General features: G+C 38.8%; 1 protein-coding gene across 16 annotated transcripts in view; it reads left to right on the top strand.

Annotated features, from left to right (window-relative positions):
• The window catches only part of LOC126297424 (inositol hexakisphosphate and diphosphoinositol-pentakisphosphate kinase), a 507792-nt gene that overhangs the window by 424624 nt on the left and 66671 nt on the right, over positions 1 to 16497 (top strand). The window lies entirely within an intron of this gene.

The following is a 16497-nucleotide window of genomic DNA, read 5'->3' as shown; positions in this document are numbered from 1 at the left end:
TGTGAAAGTGATTTAATGAAGCAGGCCTAATTTCTTGTTATTCATGTCTCCATGTTGAGCAATGTAGCAACTCTGAATTGTGATATTGATGTTCACCCTAGCATCCTATCTCGGCAAGTGAGCAAAAATTTTAAGTATATTATTAACACAAAATTAACCAACCTCAAAAATATGAGGGCTATCCACAAAGTACATTACATTTTGGAATTAAAAATAAATAAAGTATTGGAAATTTTTTTATTATATACAGATGAAAGCCACACTTAAATACACTTTTCTACATAGTTGCCATTTAAATTAAGGCACTTATCGTAGCAATGGACGAGCTTGGAAATTCCTTCATCGTAAAATTCAGCCGCCTGCGCCTTCAGCCACGTAATGGCTGTCTTTAGCGACAGAAAAGGTGGGATTTTTGTGGATTTCCTGGAAAGAGGCACTATAATAAACTCTCAAAGGTATTGCCAAACTCTGCACAACCTCAGAAGAGCAATACAAAACAAGCGCAGGGTAAAGTTGGGCTCAAAGATCTTGCTGATTCACGACAATGCCCGGGCCCGCACGGCAAATGCCACTCATGAAGTTCTCGAATCTCTTAAGTGGGAGTTGTTTCCTCATCCGTCATATAGTCCCGACCTGGCACCAAGTGACTTCCACTTATTCCCAGCAATGAAGAAGTGGTTGGCTATGCAGCATTTTGATGACAATGCACAGCTTCAAGAAGAGGTAACCACGTGGTTGAAGGCGCAGGCGGCCGAATTTTACGACGAAGGAATTTCCAAGCTCGTCCATCGCTACGATAAGTGCCTTAATTTAAATGGATACTATGTAGAAAAGTTGTATTTAAGTGTGGCTTTCATCTGTATATAATAAAAAAATTTCCAATACTTTATTTATTTTTAATTCCAAAACATAATGTATTTTGTGGATAGCCCCCGTAATAATAATTACTCTAAGAAAAATTTCATAGGGTTATAATTTATGCTGGTACAAACTCTATCCGAAGCAGCAGCCAGATAGAAATAATAAACAAAATACAAAATATAATTTGCTCAGCCAAAAGTGTGTACAGAAGGTCGTGTTTGGTAATCAGTGGAATATTACACACAAGATCATTGAGTAATGCTTACTCAGATGAAATAAACAATAGCATTTGGGAACAGTGCCACAAACTTGGAGCAGTATTCATAGACCCTAATAAATTTCTAAGTTACAAATATCAGGGAAGAGATGGTGTGCACTTACATAGACTAGATACAATGACTTTTAGTGAAATTCTTCTGGAAATATGTAAAATAATGAAAAATAAGGGAAACTCATATGGTCCGAAGGGGTTGATAACTCAAAAAGTCTTTCGGGGGAAACACGAAATTTAGTAGTAGTAAATTAACAGTTGTTCACCAAAATATTCAGTGTTTAACAAATAAAGTGCAACAGCTAGACATTGATCCAGAGCTTATAGATAGCTGTGTTTTTGTATCACATAACATTGGTGAAGAGAGTCGCAAATTAATCATGTGCTCTTAAAGTATCACAATTTAGCATGTGCATACAGCAGAACATCTAAAAGGTGTGAAGGTGGTTGTATTTATGAGAAGCAAAGTTAACAATTATAAGAAACAAAATTAACAGTGTAGGAAAAGATAGATTGCTACTTACCATAAAGAATGTAAGTGTCTTTTAATTGTGGCTGTCTGCAATTTGACATGTCTTTTTTGTGGTAAATAGCAATCTGTCTTCCCCTGCACTGTTGATACTCCTGCCTGGAGTTTCCATTGTTTGAGAAACAAAATTACCCATTTAATCTCGAAAATAATCTGTGTGCAGTCAGTGAAGAGAAACATTTTGGGTTGGCAGCAGTACAATTAAGGGGCCAATATGAGTGTAGAAAACTTACTATTATATGTTTATATAGATCTCGTAGTGGAGATACAAATATGGTTTTTATCTAAACTAAATAATGTTCTTGACATGAGAGAAACACCAAAGGGCAACATCCTCGTATGTGGAGACCTAAATATAAATAAAGTGAATTCTAATGCTACCTATGACTTATTATTAAGAAGCATTGCTTAGTTTCAATTTAGTGTCAATAGTTAACAGTGCAACAAAAATAACAAACCAGTCAATTATAAGTGTTGACTATGTATTAATAGATTTAGACAAAGAAAACTGTAGTGTGGGTATAGCAAATGTAGGATTATCTGACCACTTCAGTCAAATTGTAAATATAAAAGTGGCTACAGTGAAAACAAAGCAAATGCATATCTGCAGATGAATATTTTCTAAACCAAAACAGCACATGTTTGTCAAGAGTACATCAAGCATGGGGAGTAGTATACACAGAGGTAGATACAAATGAAAAATCCAAAAAAATAAATGACTGTTCAAACTACAATTTGAAGATACTTTTTGTAAAGTATTACGTCCATAATCAAAGTGGAACAAAACGTATAGGTGACGTAGGTATTTAAAAAAATTGTCCCAAACACTGAAGTATCTCAGTTTCATAAAAGACAGCCAGTCTAATCCATCTTTCTCAAACTTCTATAAACAGTATAGGTAGGCAAACATACAGGAAAGTGTTGCTTACAGCAAAGTGGTCTCATAATTCCAAACTGATACTTACTGAAAAAAAAAGTATGGAAGTTTGTAAAGCTGGAAATTGGTAGCAGAATGATGAATAAGTTAAACATAAAAATAAAAGACAAATGGTCTCTAATAAAAAATCCAAAAGGTTTGCCGGCCGCGGTGGCCGATCGGTTCTAGGCGCTTCAGTCTGGAACTGTGCGACCACTACAGTTGCAGGTTCGATTCGTGCCTCGGGCATGGATGTGTGTGATGTCCTTAGGTTAGTTAGGTTCAAGTAGTTCTAAGTTCTAGGGGACTGATGACCTCAGATGTTAAGTCCCATAGTGCTCAGAGCCATTTGAACCAAAAGGTTTGGCAAACTATATAAACAACTACTTTGGCATCATGAAAACAAAATTTCTGTAAATACACTCCTGGAAATTGAAATAAGAACACCGTGAATTCATTGTCCCAGGAAGGGGAAACTTTATTGACACATTCCTGGGGTCAGATACATCACATGATCACACTGACAGAACCACAGGCACATAGACACAGGCAACAGAGCATGCACAATGTCGGCACTAGTACAGTGTATATCCACCTTTCGCAGCAATGCAGGCTGCTGCTACTCCGATGGAGACGATTGTAGAGATGCTGGATGTAGTCCTGTGGAACGGCTTGCCATGCCATTTCCACCTGGCGCCTCAGTTGGACCAGCGTTCGTGCTGGACGTGCAGACCGCGTGAGACGACGCTTCATCCAGTCCCAAACATGCTCAATGGGGGACAGATCCGGAGATCTTGCTGGCCAGGGTAGTTGACTTACACCTTCTAGAGCACGTTGGGTGGCACGGAATACATGCGGACATGCATTGTCGTGTTGGAACAGCAAGTTCCCTTGCCGGTCTAGGAATGGTAGAACGATGGGTTCGATGATGGATTGGATGTACCGTGCACTATTCAGTGTCCCCTCGACGATCACACCAGAGGTGTACGGCCGGTGTAGGAGATCTCTCCCCACACCATGATGCCGGGTGTTGGCCCTGTGTGCCTCGGTCGTATGCAGTCCTGATTGTGGCGCTCACCTGCACGGCGCCAAACACGCATACAACCATCATTGGCACCAAGGCAGAAGCGACTCTCATCGCTGAAGACGACACGTCTCCATTCGTCCCTCCATTCACGCCTGTCGCGACACCACTGGAGGCGGGCTGCACGATGTTGGGGCGTGAGCGGAAGACGGCCTAACGGTGTGCGGGGCCGTAGCCCAGCTTCGTGGAGACGGTTGCGAATGGTCCTCGCCGATACCCCAGGAGCAACAGTGTCCCTAATTTGCTGGGAAGTGGCGGTGCGGTCCCCTACGGCACTGCGTAGGATCCTACGGTCTTGGCGTGCACCCGTGCGTCGCTGCGGTCCGGTCCCAGGTCGACGGGCGCGTGCACCTTCCGCCGACAACTGGCGACAACATCGGTGTACTGTGGAGACATCACGCCCCACGTGTTGAGCAATTCGGCGGTACGTCCACCCGGCCTCCCGCATGCCCACTATACGCCCTCGCTCAAAGTCCGTCAACTGCACATATGGTTCACGTCCACGCTGTCGCGGCATGCTACCAGTGTTAAAGACTGCGATGGAGCTCCGTATGCCACGGCAAACTGGCTGACACTGACGGCGGCGGTGCACAAATGCTGCGCAGCTAGCGCCATTCGACAGCCAACACCGCGGTTCCTGGTGTGTCCGCTGTGCCGTGCGTGTGATCATTGCTTGTACAGCCCTCTCGCAGTGTCCGGAGCAAGTATGGTGGGTCTGACACACCGGTGTCAATGTGTTCTTTTTTCCATTTCTAGGAGTGTATTTCAAACAACCCCTTATGTCAAAAACATAAATAAATGCATACTACATTGTGTGCCATTAGTGCCTACAACAAAGGATGAAGTCTACAAAACAGTTTGTAAACCAAAAATTTCAGCAGGTTTGGATGAAGTACCAAGTTATCTGATTAAGGACTGTATTGAGAGCCCAATATCACCGTTAGTCAGGGTTGCTTTCCTGACTACTTAAAATATGCTAAATTACTGCCTCTCTTCACAAAGGATGACACTGAAAATACAAAAAATTATATATCACCCTCATCATTCTGTTATTTTGCAATAATAATAGAAACTGTTGTGAAAGATAGACTTATGAACTATTTAAATAAACATAAACTCCTTCCAATCACCAGTTTGATTTTCAGTCAAGGAAAGGCACTGGATCAGCAACAGCGTATCTCGCAAAACAAGTCCTAGAATCATTGGATAAAGGAAACTGTACAAAAGATATATCTCTCAATCTAACTGAAGTGTTTGACACAGTGGACCATACACAACATACTTCTGACCCTAAATATATAAACAGAGGCATAGTGTAGGGTAATCTGCTTGGTCCAGTACTGCTCCTAATATACACTGATGATTTCCCACAAAGTATCAAGCATGGGCAAATAGCGTTGTTTGCAGATGCCTCTAACATACTGATCACTATCAAGTCATCAAATGTAGTAAGAGAGAAAGCTGAAGAAATGCTTAGCAGTATATGTAAGTGGACAACAAACAGTAAAGTCACATTTCATGTAAAGAAAACAAGTACTGTTAATTTCTACTTAAACAAAAAACCAGATCACAATAACCTGAAAATAAATAATGGACATTCACAATGTATAGAAAGCACAAAATTTCTTGGAATGCATGTTTGACTGTCAATTAAAGTGGGTAGAGTATGTAAAAATACTTAGTAACAGAATCTCTACAGCATACTTCCCCTCCAAATTCTTTTATCAGTATGCAATATTTCATGTAACATATCAGTATGTTTTGCTTGTATTCATTCTGTTATTAGTCATGGCATATTCTTTGGGGGAGTGAATAGGAAAAACATTCAAGCTATATTAACGCTGCAGAAAAGAGCAATGTGTATAATGACCCACAGTGGTAGTATGGCTCACTGTATCAAACTTGCTGGAAATCTTAACTGTTCCTTGTGAATATATTTTTTGGTGTTATGTATGTAAAGATATATTGACTACTATGTTAAATATTGTTTAGTGCATGATTATTAAACAGCTGTAATTTTCATCTGGACAGAAAAAAATAATGTTAAAACTCAGCAGAATTTATTGTACAGTGCCATAGAATTATATACTAAACTTCCATAACATATAAAACTAAAAGATTATTTACAAAATAAAACTTTTTTATATGGTGATGTAATACATGAATTAAAACAAGTTAATAATATAAGAAATGCTTTATTATAATATATATAGAAATCAGAAGCATTTAAGACTAAAAAACAAATGTAATTAGATTAAAAGAAAATTCATTGTCAGCTGTTATGTAAGAAATTAATTTTAAGCTATTGATTTTTTCAGTGTTTTCAATGACCAAATCCATACAATGTAAATTGTTTTTGATGTTAGTGCAGAAAACAAACAAACCAAACTAATGATCATTAAGCTGCTATGTGGATTTGATCTAGGTCTGGGTTGTGAACTAGTGTACTAAGTAGCCATCTGTATGGGTGGGTCAAAGACTTCACAAATAAGTGTACTAAAGTATTTTTTTATATTTTGGGATAAGAGAGAAAATGTGAAAGACTTGTACTTCCTCACAAAATGAAATCGGATACATTTAAGCATTATCTGCATCAAATCGCAAATAAAATCGTGGATGAGAGACAGTGGAAAAGCTAGGAATTAATGACCAAACTATGAGTAACAGAAATGTAGAAAATGACATGAGGAAGACAAAACTCTGCCTTCAGCAGTTAACAGCAAAAGAATGATAACCTACTTCCTTTTCTGAAGGAAAAATATAGGTCTCTCTCAGGAAAGATGCATTCTTTGACAGAAAACCTTCCCAGTGACTGACTACCACAGAGTCTGTGACTCTGGGACAAATAACATGGGCACACTGATAATTATCTAAGTCTGGCTGTCTGCACAGACTGGCAACACTATTGGCTGTGGCAGTTTCCAAAGGAAGTTTTGTCTTTTGTTTGAGCTTCTATGCGACGTTTAGACCTGTGGTGTAGTGCTAATCCATGTGTTGTCTAAATGCATCTGACGAGTGAGACCACTAATTGCATAAATTTTTATATTGCCTTTTGTCTGAACATGGAGGTCTGGAGTGTAAGGGTTGCACAGCCAGAACATACTTCACTTTCTGACACATTGATAACACCAGTTCCATCCAATAACATTTTTGTGACACAGTTGTTGGCAAAGTGACTACCTTTTAACAATGGATGCACGAGAACCCTTTGGGGCCCATTGGCTGGGAAGCGGTAGTGGCTGCAGTCAGAGCCCAGCATTTCGTCACCTGACAAAAGGGCCAAATACATTGAGTATTGTATTATATTTAAAGTGCAAGGTGTAGGTATGACTCAAAATCAATTATATAGTTTGTGATTCAATCAGAATACCTCATTATATAGTTTAATGTTATTGTCAGCTATTTATATCTAATTTCTTTTCTATTTAGGAGTGATTCTTCGTGCAATATTTTCATCAGGAATTCATTGTAGCATGCTGGGCACACTGGAGGATGAGTGAATGATGGTGAGAGACTGTAGCACGTGGAGCAAACGCTGTTAACAGTTATGAAGAACTTATTGATCTCAGTACATAGCACAGTGAGGCAGGCAAGCCCCTGCTGGTTGATCTTGGCTGGGGACAATGAACGGTTGGCAGCTTCTGCCTGAGACCTTGCATTTCTGAAACCAGCAGCCTGTGTAGGTTATGGTATGGCCCTTTGCCCCCACACGCAACTGAGCTTGCGGCATGAGGATACTGATATACAATGCTTCCCTCGGCATCATGTAGGCCTTGTGGCCCCTCACCCTACTGGTGTCACGGCAACGGAATGTGAAGAAAGTTGTATGCTGGGTACAACTCACTATCCTCGGACAGTAGTTAGGTAGCACTGATGTTGTTTCACTGAAACCAGGCACCTTGTCACCTTTGTGAAAACAAGAGACATGCTCTGGTGTGGTGATACCACCCCATTTGCTACACAGTTACGGCTGTGTAACTCCACTTACCACAGAGCTCGGCTATCCTCACTGTACAATTCTCTGGCACATCTGTTATTGTTACCCACATGTCACTACACTTGCACCTACCAACCTGCGGCTCTTAAAGCAACGCTCTAAGGCACTTCCCTACTACTTTTTGGTACTTTTGTTGAAGTCTAATACTTTTACAACCAAAGACTGGGTCACAGCAGTACAGCATGATTTCATGAAGCCACATTGAGTAACTGAGCTGTAGTGTGTTTTACTTTCATTATTTGATTCCTTATGCTAAATATGTGTGATAACCTGTTTGAATACCTTTCAGTGCATGCTCTAGAGCAAGACAGGCACACTACACAGTTTGAGGTCCATGTATGGATTCATAGAGAACTTAACACTGAAAGTGATACTGGTATTTAAAGTGTTCAGTTAGAGTTAAAATGATATCATTGCCCATTTTTGAAGCTATCCAGGAAGAAAGGTGCCAATGCTGATGTAGGCGAACATCTGTAGGGGTGCTTAATTACTATTATTGAGATTTAGCACAGGAGGACAATATTAATCAGTATGTTCACTTCATGACTAATCCTTTGATATGTGGGTCCTACATGCCAATCAAAACTCAAACTAGTCACATCGTTGGTAGAGTTACAGGTCTTCAGAGACTCTTGTACAGTGATGCATCATGGTATTCATAAAGCAGACATCTGTGGTAATTAAGAGGGCTTAATGAGTCATGCTTACAAGAAGACTAAATTGTAAAAATTTTCTTCATATGTTGTTAAAGAAGACATGTGCAGAACCAATGACCAGATGACTCACTGCCGGGAGCAGGTACCTATTATTGCAATACTGGTCACTGAGTCTCATAACTAGGGACCAGAAAATGTAGCATCTATTTTTGGGAACATTCGCTTCTGCTGTGTTTTGATCAGATGCAGTAATATATAAAAGTTTGTCCCACTACATGAGTGAAGATGAACAAACCCTTAGTCCTTTGAAACAGACTTTTAAAAAATGTGCTGATTGGAAACTTTCTGACTTAACTGTTTGATTTTGTAATGTCTTTGACACTTTTTTGTTCAGAAATTGATTGTATTTTCTTCATATTTTTGTGTTGAAAAGCAGCAGCATTGTCCTGCCAGTGAAGCGAATGTGTCCCCAAATCAAGGTGTTTCTGTATATTACTTGTCTTTTTCTTCCCAATTTGATGATTAAAAAAAATTTGCAGATTATTAATTTCAACCTTTTGTGGGCTTTCATAGCCATGTGACTGATGCTCGACAACACTACAGATTGAACTGACAAGGTACTTAGGATGGAAGTAAAATCGAACGTATGCCGTGCATCCTTTTAGCAGGGCACGGCCTACAGCAGAACTGACACATTGTTACAGGTATTGCCAATCTCTTTTGGTGCTTTAAGGGTGGTAATTGAAATCCATGATAGACCAGGATTAGTCGTTTCACTTGTTTCAAAAGTAAGAAAGAAAGCAATGAGCAACACACAACACAAGGCATTTGGGGATGGCTGCTGTGCAGCTGTTTCTTCAGTTTAGTAGAGTATTGTTAACAGTATAGTTCAGGCTCAAACTCTAGTGGTATTCGCTGTGACCATAGATCAAAACATCCACCACATAATTTGCCATGTTAAAAGTGTCCACATTATACTATCTTTTTAGCTTTAGGAAACAAACAGATGTACTCATTTCTTTCCTGTAAAATATTTATTTTCACAGCTGATTACTGCTGCATAGCATTATGCGGCATGTATTTTAAATAGATCATTCAACCTTACATAGTTGGCATATCCCAAAATCATTGAGCATATTGATACATCATGCGTTTGTACACTTTTTACTTTGCAGAAATGTTCTTACACACATTATCTTTCCAAATTGGGCCTGCACATGAGGTACAATACTAATAACTGAAAATTGGTTACATTTTCGATATTTATATGCAGAAAATAAAGCTATTTCACACTACCTCAGGTAAAATAATTCCTGTGGATACAGTTTTCTATGAAATAGGGTCTATCAAATAGTCTCATGTTTTGAGGCAGAATTCACATTTTAACAGGTTGTGGATTCCTACAGAGACTACTGTAAATCATGTAGCCAACAGGTGCACAGCTGTGTGTCACAGTACTTTAATTTCACTGTTCACAAACCCCCCCCAATACTACTTAGTTATATGGCCAGTGCACTATTGTTTAAACTTTCCATAAGTCTTATTAATAGTTTGCAGGCAAAACTCCACAGACTGCTATGATAGTTTACTGTTGAATAGCTACGAGCAGTAAAACCTAACCACATAGTTCACAGTTCTTGAAGAATAATCAGGTACGTATGGAGCACACTGTCACTGTTTTTACACACGACCTAATTGTTTAACACTTATTTCACAGTTAAATTGAAGCATTGTTGTTGTTCTAACCAGCACTAGTTACTCGGCCGTGGACTGACTGTCTCACGACCAAGAATCGGGCCCTTATATATCATCACAGTAATCGGTACTGAAACTACACATTGTTTGAAGTTAAATTTACAGAAATTACAATTAAAAGTTAACTTATTAAATTAACTGAGTACATCGAAAAATTGGTTATTTTTTAGCAGTTTCTTCTACTATGAGGGTTATGCCAAATTATTTGTTTAAATCATGAAATTAATAAACATAGTTATATAAACAATTATCCACTGTTCGTGGTCTCGCGGTAGCATTCTCACTTCCTGAACACGGGGTCCTGGGTTCGATTCCCGGCGAGGTCAGCGATTTTTCCTGCCTCGAGATGACTGGGTGTTGTTGTGTTGTCTGCATCATCATCATTCATCCCCATTATGGTCGGAGGAAGGCAATGGCAAACCACCACCACTAGGATCTTGCCTAGCATGGCGGTCCGGGTCTCCTGTGTTGTCTATTCCTTTGCAAGGTGTCATTTTTGTGCTGTGGCGGAAGTATATACAATTGTGGCAGGAGGAATGGCTGGCGGTGAGGGAAAATAAGCTGTGGTTGGTGAAACCCACCATCCAGCCATGGTGTTCCTCCTGCCGGTCACCTAGGCGTGACGAAGTGACCCTGACACGTCTTCGCATAGGGCATTGTCCACTTACACATGCCTTCTGAATACGGCGAGAGGAACCCGCGCTGTGCGATGCCTGTGGCGTACGAATCACTGTACGCCACATTTTAGTTGAGTGTGATTTATATCATTCTGTCAGGGCGAAAGTTAATATTAGTGGGGATCTGCCCTCGATTTAAGCCGATGATGAGGCGAGTGCCGAGAAAGTTTTAAGGTACTGTGATGTTTCTGGGCTTCAGCCTAAAATTTTAGGTTGGAATTTTTAGTGTGGTGCCGAATGGCTGACCACTCCTTTTTCTTCTTGTAACAGGCCAGTTCCAAACGTGTGCTATGTGTTTCATTTTAACTCCTTCCCTCACGTTCTCTTGCAGTTCTCCTCTTTATGTGCTGCTTTCTACTTGGCTACTGTTGACGTGCACACTGCCTATGTAGACTGTCATCTTTAACTTTAGTCCTACTTTTGCACTTGCTGCGTTTTAGTGTCACTCGTCCATTGTTGTTTCCATTCGGATGCTAAAGACTACACTGTTGAGTGCCCATAACACCATATCCATCCACCCATCATCCTGCGTCGTTCCCCTAAGCTCCGTCACGGAGTATGGGACTTCATCATCATCATCATAAAAATAATCATCATCATATAAACAATACTTTTGACAAAACTGTTAATTACTTTGGAATTAATGAATGGCTGGATTTGGTAACATGTTTCTGACTAGAGCCAAGTAGATACTTAAAGATTGCTAGAATTTTGTATTCCAAATATCTATAATTAGTACAGAATTTATATTTGTTTATATGTCAAAAATAGAATTTATATTATGAAACAATTACTGATTTCACCCTATAACAAAAGATACTAACTACGAATAGTCAAAATAAATTAGAACATCAATTACATACATAAAACGAAGCACAAAATTGCATCTGGTGTTATATTCCTTAAAACGGAGGGCCAATCTTTCTCTTTTGTGGAAATGCAGATTATATTCACGTTTGCTAATGGTAAATAGTTAAAAGTAACAAAACTAATCTAAGGAGGCAGATGGCAAAACAAGAGGGGAATTAAAATTATCCCAACTTGCTTCATCACAAATGACATAGATATAGATTCTTTTAGTTAACTGTATTTCTTCATGCTTCCATACAAACCAACATACTTCTGTATTCTCATGACATCGTGAACGTATTTGTATGTGCCACAAGACTGCACATAGACACAAAGTGTTCTATTTGTTCGTGTTTTTGGGAACACTATAACCGGGATGGAAAAATGTATACATTAGTATTTGACATACCATTTGCTGCATGGGTAGAAACGAATCTCACTAGCTGTGTTATACCTGTCCTGAAATTATTTAATACCGACATTAACATTCTCCTTACACACTGATAAGCTTAAAAAATGAAGAATTCTAGATTAAATATAATTAAATGCCTTAAATATAGATAGCCTGAAAAGTGACATTACAAAGTATCAGGAGATAAAACTGCTTAAAAACCAAAAGCGCTCATACCTCCCTTCGGAGAACCCATATTCAATGAACATGACAAGCATTTCACTACATAGCTGCCTCTAGCTCAAGCTCAGCTGAGACTTTGCAGTATCGTTGCAAATCTTTGGCAGCCCCTTGATAGTGCATTTACTTCCACTTTGGCTACTTATGCTACATACACGTCAAGTAAGATGAATCACTGAGACATAAAATTTAATTTTTGGGCTCCAGGAATGCCATATCTCACATATGTAAGAACTGTTCTTGTCTTTAATACAGTTTTATGAGGTTCAATGACCAATATTGCAATTAGAAGTACCTACTCACAGCAGTGTCTCGTTCAGTCAGTGGTTCTGCACATATCTTGCAGTGCATGGGAAATATAAAATGTCAGGTCATTGCAGTGCAGACAAATGCACCCAAAGTTCATATTTTCCATTTCATATAATGGAGTTGCAAATTGCTAGGAAAAAATCCTTAACGGCATCTGAAGAAAACTTTTTCATATTTAGTCTTCGCAAAAGCTCAGCTCAGTAAGCTCTGTTAATGGTCACAGATGTCTGCTTTATGAATAGCTTGCTGCAGCACTGTACAAAAGTCTCTGAAGAGCTCTGGCTCAACCATCAATGTGACTAACTTGAGTTTTGATTGTCATGTAGGTCCCACATGAAAGGGCATTATTTATGAAGTGAAAATACTGATTAATATTGTTCCTCTGTGCTAAATCTCTGTAATAACAATTAAGCACCCCTGTAGATGTTCACCTACACTAGCATTAGAGCCTTTCTTCCAGTCTGGGTAATTTCAAAAATTGGCAGTTATTTCAAATCTAATTGAATACTTTAAATACTGGTAGCACTTTCAATTAGTCTTGAATTCTCTATGAATCCATACAGGGACCTCACACAGTGTAGTGTTCTGTGTTGCTATAGAGCATGCACTGCAAGATATTCACATAGTTCATTGCACACATTTTCTGTAAGGATTCAAACAATGACAGTAAGACACACTACACTACACTACACTACACTTAATCACTGTGGCTTGACAATGTCATACAAATTCCTGATGAAAAAATTGCATGAAGAATCACTTCTAAAAGGAAAAAAATGAGATATAAACCACTAATAATAACATGTAACAGTGTAGTGAGGTATTCTGATTGGATCACAGACTATATAATTAATTTTAAGCCATACTTGTATATTGCATATTAATGGAAAACAATACTCAGTGTATTGAAATGGATTGTCTGCCTCCATTTTTATTGTGCCTGAAATGCAAGTCATAGATATTTTTGTGGAGCATTTTTCAGCAACAGTGAAGCATTTTATACTATCCAGAGTTAGCTAGGTCTTTTGACAGATGGTGAGGAGTGCAGCACTGTAGCAACTATCACTTCCATGCTAATGGGTCTGAGAAAGTTCAGGCACATGCGGCATTCAGAGGCAGTCAATCTGTCAAAAAATCTATTGCAAATTGTTATTCGAGAGAAGTGTTATTATAGATGTGTTAGAAAGTGAAATATGTTATGGCTATGGTGTAGCCATTACACTCATAACGTACATATTCAAATGAAAGATTCTATAAAAATGTAGGCTACGAGTACTCTCGATTGCCAGATGTTGCATTTAAGCAATATGTGGATTACCACTAGACTGCAGGAGGAGTAGATGTCACACAACAGGTTGAACAGCAGACAAGACTTTCTTCAGAAACTGCCACAGCCTACAGTGTTTCCAGTTTATCCAGATAGCCAGACTTAGATAATTATCAGCATGGCCACGTTATTTGTCAGCTGTCATGATTGATGTGGATGTGGACTCTGTGGCGACCAGCAACTGGACAGGTTTTATGTCAAAGAGCATACGTTTGACATGTTGAGTAAATCATCAGAATTATGGAGTGTGTACATGGTTAATACACATTCATATACTTCTGTCTTTGTCTGTTATATCTCATCACAGAAAGTAATTGTTCCCATCCTGCAGTCCTAACTGAGTTTTTGGCGAGGTTTCCATTCATTGTAAGGCAAATGCCAGAACTTGCAATCCTCCCACCCTCCCTTACCAGCTGGCCTGGTATATGGCTAAAGTGACCCTGACCCTTCAGTATCTCATTACTTGAACAATTCTCTCTCTCTCTCTCTCTCTCTCTCTCTCTCTCTCTCTCTCTCTCTCTCTTTTTCACAGAGTAAAATGGAGTTCATATAGTTTGGAAGCTTTGGGGGGGGGGGGGGGGGGGGTCAGGTAGGAAAGTAATTTTGTCTGTGGAGGTAGTTGCATGAGAAGAAATTGTTCTGTGAAAAATTCTGGTGTGGTTTCACTCAAATCAGTTATTGAATAAGGGTGTCATAATATTTGTGATTAGCAAGCTGTTCCAGGAAGTGTATCAGCACAATACCACCTATTTTCCTGATTTGTTTTCTTTTTTAACTCGTATCTCTACCTTGTTAAAAAATTTCAGGCTCAATAATGAAGTTCAGAATGGTTAACTAATGGCAAATTACCATTTTTGTGTGTCAGCATGTTTTTTACTTTTGGATCTCCTCTCAATTTTCATTATTTTTTGCAAACAAGATTTTTAATACTAATTACTATTGATTAATCTTTATGTAAATGGTTCATCTTCACAGTATTCACATCCATAAATGTGCCACTTCTTATCGATATAATAGTAACATGTTCCCTAAGTCTTCATCATATAATTTTATATCTTGCTACCAAATTCCATTTGCCACAAACACAATATGTTCCAATGCTTGGACTGATTTTAACATGTAAACCTTACACAAAACTAGAAAGTGATTGTATTTAAGAAATTGAAGCTATCTTACAACAGGTTTATACCACACTATATATCTTGGAGTCAGCGAGAATTTGTTTCTAAGTTGTTAGCTGTTAAACATGTGTGACATAGGTCAAACACAGATTGTTAAAAATTTTTGAACTTTTTGAATAATATTTTATCCAACCTACATTATCGTGCTTCAAAGTGCTCCAGCTCATCTATTCACACTAGTGTCTCATGGCCTTGCCACTTTGCCATTCAGTACTCAGAAGTTTCTTTTTGAGTGTCTATCCATGCCAGTGATTAATCCATTATAATTTCATCAGTGTTGTGAAAAGGGACAGAACTTCTTTATTGCCTTAATTGCAGTTTTCTTTTTCTCTTTTTAAAATTGGCACTTGCAACGTATGCAAAAATGTTGACTATTCAACATGGAGGCAAAAATTCCAAACCCACAACTCCATTTACATCAGGAATATAGCTGTTAGCTTTATCTTTGTGCTACTTTGGGATGTAAAAATACTTTTCTGACCCACTATGATGCCTGGACACCAGTCTTAGTGTTATAGTTGTAAACCAAAACCTTGTGCCCCATGATCATCCTTTGCACTGGTGTTTGATCTTTGCCAGTTTGTTAATGTTTCTCGATTTTATGAATGTGAGAGCAATAATTTGTGATGGGAAGGCTTCCTTGTTAAGGGTCATCTACAGTTGATTGATGACAAATTTTGAGTTAGGAGATACTTTCATAACACTGCTTTCTTCAAAAGTGCTATTGTTTCTCTTAATGTTTTCTCAAGTTTCACGCGAAGTTTCATGTTGCATTGGTGCTCTCATAAATCAGAAATTTCAAAAACTGCAACAAAACTGTATATTTTACTGCCATCTAGAAGCAATTTATTCATTTTTTGGCAGAACCATGTGTACTGTATTCATGTATTGGAATGTGCTGTTATCCTAAATTTTGGTGGCTGATATTGAAGTAAAAGTATATGTCCAAGTAGTTGTGTGCCACAAGATGAATCCTCATTGGTCTTATGTTGCTCAGTACTTTCATTGGTTAAATCATGTTTCGGAATTCTGACTCATTTGTAGTTTTATTTGTTACATGCTTCATACTTCTATGACCAATTCCTCATCTGTAAGGCTAGGTGCAAATTGAGAGATTCATAGCATATGTGGTGCAGCACAGGGCATGTGCATTTTTGTAACTTAACAGGTTCAAGTTGGAGAATGCCAATTGGGTAATGAGGTGAGTTGCATGCCTGGCGGATCACATGGTGTTTTGTTTGTGGCACAATTTCTCATGTCACACACCACACTAGCACTGTGGAAGAGGTTAGGTGTGGAGTGGGAAAGCAGTCTCCCCCTATGTTTCCTTTAGCAATGCACATGTGGGCAGCAGTAGTATTAGCCATCTGAAAAAAATGTTATATTGCTACTGGAATAGTGTTTCTTTTTTTGCCATTTGAGCTCATGATCTTTTTTCACATGTTTCCTTTGAC

This window comes from Schistocerca gregaria, chromosome X (assembly GCF_023897955.1).
Source record: "Schistocerca gregaria isolate iqSchGreg1 chromosome X, iqSchGreg1.2, whole genome shotgun sequence".
Classification (NCBI taxonomy): Eukaryota; Metazoa; Arthropoda; class Insecta; order Orthoptera; family Acrididae; genus Schistocerca; species Schistocerca gregaria.
The sequence above is the reverse complement of the archived record's forward strand: the minus strand, read 5'-3'. Positions and strand labels throughout refer to the sequence as shown.